At 45.9% G+C, this 7369-nt stretch overlaps 1 protein-coding gene across 4 annotated transcripts in view; it reads left to right on the forward strand.

The window, feature by feature from the left end:
* The first annotated feature begins 973 nt into the window (after positions 1 to 973).
* The window catches only part of P4HA2 (prolyl 4-hydroxylase subunit alpha 2), a 33984-nt gene continuing 27588 nt past the window's right edge, over positions 974 to 7369 (forward strand). For all 4 annotated transcript variants that reach the window (XM_031055303.1, XM_005418678.3, XM_031055301.1 and 1 more), the window contains exon 1: positions 974 to 992. The gene's annotated coding sequence lies outside the window, so the exon portion shown is untranslated. The remainder of the gene's footprint in view (positions 993 to 7369) is intronic.

The following is a 7369-nucleotide window of genomic DNA, read 5'->3' on the forward strand; positions in this document are numbered from 1 at the left end:
GAAGGCACACAGCCCCTCAGCCTGCTCCAGAGGTGAAGCACCAGGCCGATCCTGGGCCTGGCTGGTCCTGAACCCGGCCGGTCGTGGACCCAGCTAATCCTGGACCCAGCTAATCCTGGGCCCGGCTGATCCTGGTGAACCCGGCCGATCCTGGAGCCGGGCTCGGCGTGCTCCCTCCCGGCCGCTCCGGGAATGCCCGGCTGTGGTGGGCTCGGGGGGATGGCGAGGCACAACCAGCCGGGCTCACACAGACGATGCACAAAGCCTAGAGCGGTGTTCTGTCCCGTGGGAAGGGTGGGTGAGCGCTCTGGGCAGCAGCCAGGGCCTGGGGCAGAGCAGTTCTAGCCTTCCTGCAGGAAGGGATGGCAGCTGAAGCGCTTGGTGGGGACAGAACCCGGGGTGCCACCGAGCTGGAGCAGCACGAGGTGAGCATGGCTCCCTGCATGCCGGGGAGCTGGGGCCAGGGCTTCACCGGGCCACAGTGCGAACCACAGGGCTGCTGGAAACTGCTCCGGGAAAGAAACAGTGCCACACCGAGGCGCCAAAAGTCACCTCGCACAGCCACATGGCTCTGGGTTTAACAGGACACAGCTCTTTAACAAGAGTGCACAACACTCAGATATGTCATGGGATTTTTGTGGCTGTCCTGTGGAGGATCAGGAGTTGGACTCCATCATCCTTGTGGGTCCCTTCCAGGTCAGGATGTTCTGTGATTCCAAGGGATTCTATAATTCCAGTAGCCCAAGAATGTCCTTGAATTTCTCGCAGCAAAATGATGCCGAAAGGGCAGCTCCAGCCGTGAGACCCTGCTGGGAGCTGGGCAGCCGTGGCTGCGTTCCCGGCTGCCCTTGGCAGCCCGTGGGCAGCAGGGTGTGAATGTAAATATGTAAATGTGTAAATGTGTGCAGCAGGGTGTAAAACCACAGCAGCAGAGCTGTGCCACAGGCTACACCCTCCAGGAAGACTGAGCACAAATACTAGCTCTGCCCAGGGTGAGTAATTTCATTTTTGACTTCCCAAAATCATTACAGGGACAGCAAGTTAGGGCACAATGTCAGGGTTGGATTTTTAAAATTATTTTAAAATTATTTTTAATTAATTAAAAATAGCTTCATCTCTTGGGACCTGAAACTTTGATAATTAGGGTCTCTCTCCAGAAATTATTAGGAGTTTACAATCTGTATAAGCTGAGGATTTGTCTGTAGGGCCAAAATTATTTACCTTGTGATAAACTTCCTCTGTCACACCCATACAATTCAGTACAAGCCAGATTGAGCAGAGTGAAAATGAATATGTATTTTATGATCTTTTAATGTTTTTCTTGAATTACAAATGAGAAAATACAATTTAATTTTTTTCCTGAATTTCCATCCAGCTCTACAGCAAGTTAAAAAGTTAAGGGACATTTTTATGTTAAAGCAAATGTTGTTATTAGCCTCTTTGTTGCATTACATATTTTCCAAACATTTTATTTTTCTGTATTAACCATGGAGCTTTAAATCTTAATTAACCAGAGTAGCTCAGTTTAGTAATTGCTCAACAGAGCTGAAGTGAAGACATACATAAGAAAAGAGCAGATTAGAACATAAAACCACAAAATTACATCATTGCAATTATATCAGGAGTTATGAAAATGCCTATAAAGAACACTGGAATCTGTTCAAATGTCAGAAATTGTTAAATGTCTATACTCTTTACAGATATGCAATTTCATTTCTTGCAATGGCAGTTTAAATCCATTGCCTTTCTACTTTTTTCTTCTTCTTCTTGATTTTCTAATGTACAGGAAGAACACAGCCCATACTGATTTATGCTCTTTGAGTTATTTAAATGTGCTTAGAAAATGTGGAGCTGAAGATGCTTCCCCACACACTATTTACTGTAGAACCAGCCATTGTGGGAGAAATCTCTGCCTCTGCACTTCCCCAGATCATGCGAAAAATGAACTGTCTTGTGTATCCTATCACAGGCAGAGCAGGAAAAAGCATTTGCTCTGGAGTAACACCAGCAAATGAATGGTGTGACTTTACCTATGGAGTTGTAGCATGGGTATATGCAGATGTATTTTCCCTTCCAGCAGCTGTAGTGAAAGGAGTTCACTGCCTTATTTAATATGTCTACATGAATGCTCATGCTCAGGTATTCACTGTTTACTTATGCTGAGTATACAGTGCACACACTGTGCCTCTTCTTCTGCCTGGGAAGGAATAAAGATCTACTGTTCAACTCAGACAAATATTTTTAAAATGAAGCCATGTGCCAGAAAGGATTTCAGGAACTCCAGAAGTTAACAATTCCACCACTGCATTTTGCTGTGCAGATGTTGCTGCTCAGAGGAAGGATCAGGACTCATGGTGCCAGGATTGCCCTGACTGAGCACTGAAATGGGAATTCAGAAAAGACCCTTTGCAGGAGCAGCTCCAGCTCAGGTAGGAGAGGAGGCACCCCTGGGAAGAAGACTGACTCTGTCCTGCATGGCTGTGCATGAACCATGAATCATAAACACTAATGAAGGGATGTTATGTGAGAATGATGAGAAGCTAAAAGACAAAGTATTCTGGAGCTGGAGGAAAGATATGTTTGCTTTGCTTGGCTGGCTACTGGCAGGACTGGAGGTCATGAGTCTGTCAGAGTGGAACTTACACTTCTGATCAAATTTAGGAAGGATGCTGTCATCCTCCCTAGGATCTCAATTCTAAGATCTGAGATTTCAGAATCTCAGCACAAAGCTAATGAGCCCTCTGCACAAGCATTTTTCACCAGCTGGGTTTCCCTTCCAAGGTGTCTGTAAATTATGTTGTGTGCAAAGATGGGATGTGAAAGCCAGCACAGGCTGATGCTGAATGAGTAAGGACACAGAGCTGAGAGTGCTGGAGCCAGTCAGCAGTGAAACCACAGAGCTTGCAAGCAGCATTTGCCCAGGCTGCTCTCTTTAGTACAAAAACCCAGATGCAGTGACCCTTTCTCCATGTGAGGAATCTTTTTTGGATAAATATACCTCAGTTCCATGTGGAAAACCCACACACATAGCAGGAGCTATGCCCGGCAGATGATTGCCACATAAAGTGCAGTGACTGCAAATTACCATCTCTCCAGAGAGAAATACTTCATCCTGGTCTGACTTCAGACTGATTCAATATGGGTTTTTTTAAGGTCTGCTTTTTCATTCACTAATTAGTAGCCTAAATAAAATAAAGGGATTTTTGTGGGTTTTTTTCATGGGTTTGTAATGTCTTTTACCCATATTTCTTAATGACATCTTTCTCTAAACCTAAAAGGAATAATGTGACTGGCTGGCCTTTCCTATTTCTGGATTTGATTTATGCTGCAGTCTGTGAAGGAATGACTTACAGAGCCTTTCCACTGGCTGCATAGCCTTGTACAGAATCTGTGTTGAAATCCAGGGCATGCACAGAGAGGCCTGCCCAGTGCAGTGTGGGATGACCCAGTCCTCTTCCACATTCCCTCTTGGAATTTATTATGCAGGAAATGTGCTTCTCGTCCACAAGCCCCTATGTTAAATGTGTCACAAGCTTAAATCCCTTGCAGTTTGCTTTCTGAGCTTCAGGCAGGGTCATCTGTCTGTGTTACTTCAAAGTCTTAATTTCTTTTAGTGAAAGCCACTGCTCTGTGGAGAGCACAGGGGTTGGGTGGGCAATGCTCAGAGGTGCCTGCTTGCAGCCACCCAGGTGCATTCCACTTCACTTGCAGCCCAGCTGTGGTGACACAGGGAGATGGGAACGTGTCTTTCTGCACAAATCAGCATCTTCCTCAGGCTCCAGCCATTTAGGGCATTTCCTTCTTAGTTCAAACAGAGAACACAGGGTGATTCATCATTCCAGCTAGCCAAGTTTACAAAAGAGTTTATTCATTTGCTGAGGCAGGGGCCAAGTTTTGATAAAAAACCATGAAATGTGGATATGGTTAAAAAATATTTCAGCCTGGACACTGCCTCCTTTGCATGCAAATGATGGAGGTCACAGTCCTCAGAGCTGTCTATCCCAAATGCTCCCTGACAGATTTCAAGGCACAATATCAGAAGATAATTTATAAAAGCTGCCTCATGTCCTGCAAGCCCCGTGGATGCTTCACAAGGGCTGCAGTCTGCATCACTACATCCCCTGATTCTTTCGGGCATCCCTGGATAATTTGGAAAATCTAATTAAAACATGGGCAATGCAATTTTAAATAAAAAGGGGAGAATATGTGTCTTTTTCCATCCCTGCAGTCAGACCCCTCAAATTCTGTATGGGTGCACTTGTGCAGTTTTAAATAAGCCAGTCAGGCAGCTACCAGTTTTTTCTGTGCTTGCAGAAGTTTAAATGGCCTTGTGAATGTGCAGCTGAGCACGGCTCAGAGCCCTGCCAGACCATAATTATGTTGAATAGGAGCAGGAGCTGTCAGGTCCCTCCCCGGGAGGATCCTGGTGAATCCAGCTTTATCTGCCAAGCCTGGCACAGGGACAGCTGGAGGTCCTGCTCCGTGTGCCAGACCTTTTCCATCTGAACACTGCGTGTTTATCTCACCTCTTGTCTACATTATCTGCAGCAGAATTTAAGGCACAAATCCCATCCTTTCACTTCTCTCTGTTGCACTTCAGTGTCCCCAAGGGGTGCAGCCTTGAATAACACTGAGTTATTCATGACTGCCTGCAGCCTCCCTGTCTGCTCAGCTCAGCTGCACCAGCACTGGGTGGCTCAGGGCCTCACAGGGCTGACTTCCCAAAACAGTCTGTCAGCAGAATGCCTTCTGCCCATTCCAGGAGAATCCTGGCACGAGTCAGACTGCTCAGGAAACCTGCAGAGCAGGAGTTTGTTTGCAGCCAGGGTCTCTGAGTTTTGTCAGAGGACAAAGCATGGTATAGTTGATACCTCCGTGTTTCACACACTGGGTTTGTTTAGCCTGTGCAGGCAGCCCCATGCAGAGACACCTGAGCTGGCCTGGGCTGGCCTGGGCTGGCCTGGTCTCTGTGCTGGACAAAGTTACCTGCAATCAGGACAACAGATGCCCAGTGGAGAGCAGTGGGAACACGTAGAGCACTGGGATGTGTAACCTGATGTAGCTTTTTGTAGCTGCTGTGCACAGTGTGTTGTTCCAAGAGGAAGATGTACTCAGTCTGTTCATGGTGAGATGTGTGTCTGGCCACGTTGCTTTTTTCCAGTGTTTGCATCTTAGTCCCACCTTCTTGTGATGGGGATGTTTCTCTATCACTTCAAGGGTTTGATTCAGGATGGCTTCCTGACAAATACTCAGGAATTTTGGTGTTTGGAAATGCTCTGTGATTTTGCAGTCAGGTTCCTGACAGTGTCAAGCCCTCAGGTACATCTGGCACAGGAGGCTTGTCCCAGTCCATGTACCCTTCCCTTGCCCCAGAAGCCCCCTGGCTTCTGCCCATCATCAGCAATAGTTTGTATTTCCTGTGGTACACCAAATCCTCAGCTTGTGAAATCCACCTGTACCCAGGAAGACTAAAAATTAGATGATACTTCAGCAGACAGCACCTCCACAGCATGGCACAATCTTTTATCTACAGCTGAGGTAAAGACATTGCTCAGACTTCTGGCTGGATGTTTGAACAGCAGACACTGGATGTTGGCATGCCTTGACTTTTGGCTTCCATCCTTGCTTTTCTAGGATCTGGTGTGATTATTTTTTCATTCATGAAACAAAAAAGGAAGCGCAACAGACACAGCTAATTTTAGAATTCGTTCCTGTACAAGGCCTTTCTACACATGTAAGTTTTAGCTTCGGTTTCAGGGAGAAACCTGAGCTCTGCTGAGGTCAGAAAGAGTTGTTTTCCAGGCATATTCCTGCCTCCTCTGTTCTGACTCACTGCATTGTTTTATGGGAAATCCTATATGGCATGACATAAGTGCTCTTCAGTTAATTTTAATATTTCCTCTGCCTAGGTCTTGACCAAGCCCTTGTAATATGAGAGACAAGGGGGCATACAAAAATAGTTGTGTGCACTTTCTGCAGATGAGTTCTCTGCAAAGAGATTTTTACCTTAAAGGAACGTAAGAGCTTCAAACACCCACAAGATGTTTGATTCTCCTGGTTTTAAAGCAGATCTCCATGTCATAGCTCTCCAGGTTCAGTTGTTCCCCTCACATATTCTCACTCCTCTCTCTGTCTGCAGTTGTGCAGGGCTTTTTTCCCTTTTAAAATACATTAATACAGCTGCTGTTGCCAATGGGCTCAGCATAGTCCAGCAGCAATGGACAATTGGCTCCATCAGGCATGGGGGGGAGCTTCCAGCAGCTTCTCACAGATGCCACACCTGCAGCCCCCCACTACCAAAATGTTGCCACACAAACCCAACACCTCTACAAAAACATATTTTAAATTCTTTCTACTAAAAGAGGAAAAAAAATCTGTGTCTCCCTAACAAAAGAGCAAGAAGTCTGTAGTAAAAATAGGTTAAAAAAGAAGCATCAGAACTGAGTAAGAAATCTGGCTCTGACTCATGTCAGAAGACTAATGATGTTTTTACAGTCTCTAAAATGTACTAATATCTTTAATGCCATCACAGACTCACAGCTTGCTTCTCTCATGGATAATGATGCAATCATTTCTAAATTCACCCAATAAATGTTAATGTACAAAGTGTATGTATGTGCAACATATGGAACTGTGTTAGCATGTTCTGGTGTCAGGACAGCTGGACCCTTTTATTATGGTTTATGATATTAGCAGTTGTTGAAAGCCTCAGTGAAATTGCCCCCTTATGTTAGATATTTATTTCCCTATTTTCTATTTTTCTTATGGATCGTGCTTTGGTGAGTCATCTCCCAAAACCTTGTTTTTCCAATTGTAATTCACTAGATCTCTCTTTAGAAAATGGACTTGTGATGGAATGAATTTGGAAAGCAAGAGCTAGCTTGTTCATGGTGTTTTGCTTGGTCTAATTTATTTCTTGGATCTATTTAATATTGGAAAGATGTTATTTTTGGTAGAAGTGACTGTTAGGATAATTGGCAATGATGATGGTCACTCAAAATTAGCGTGAATACTGGTTTCTAAAGAGGAAACACAGTAAATTTGACGTTCTGGTGAGCTGGGGCATGATTTTCTCTTTGTTTCAGCTCTACCCGTGCCTGTGTCGGGTCCGTCCTCGTCCGAAGCGGTGCCGTGGTCCCGGGAGACCCAGTGAGGCTCCGGCTGCTGCTGCCCTCGGCGGAGGCCAGGGCAGGTGAACCCATCACCTGCTCATTCGGCCGTGCCACGTTCCGGCACTGAGACTGTTTTCTTTCATTTCCATAATTTTCCTTCTGCCCTGAACCCAGCACCTGCCTGGGGCTCACCCGGAGCTGCTGCAGGCTGGCTCGGCGGTCCTGTGAGCAGCGCCAGAGCTGCCGCCGGCCTGCAG

The sequence above is a fragment of the Geospiza fortis genome, unplaced genomic scaffold, assembly GCF_000277835.1.
Source record: "Geospiza fortis unplaced genomic scaffold, GeoFor_1.0 scaffold55, whole genome shotgun sequence".
Taxonomy (NCBI): Eukaryota; Metazoa; Chordata; class Aves; order Passeriformes; family Thraupidae; genus Geospiza; species Geospiza fortis.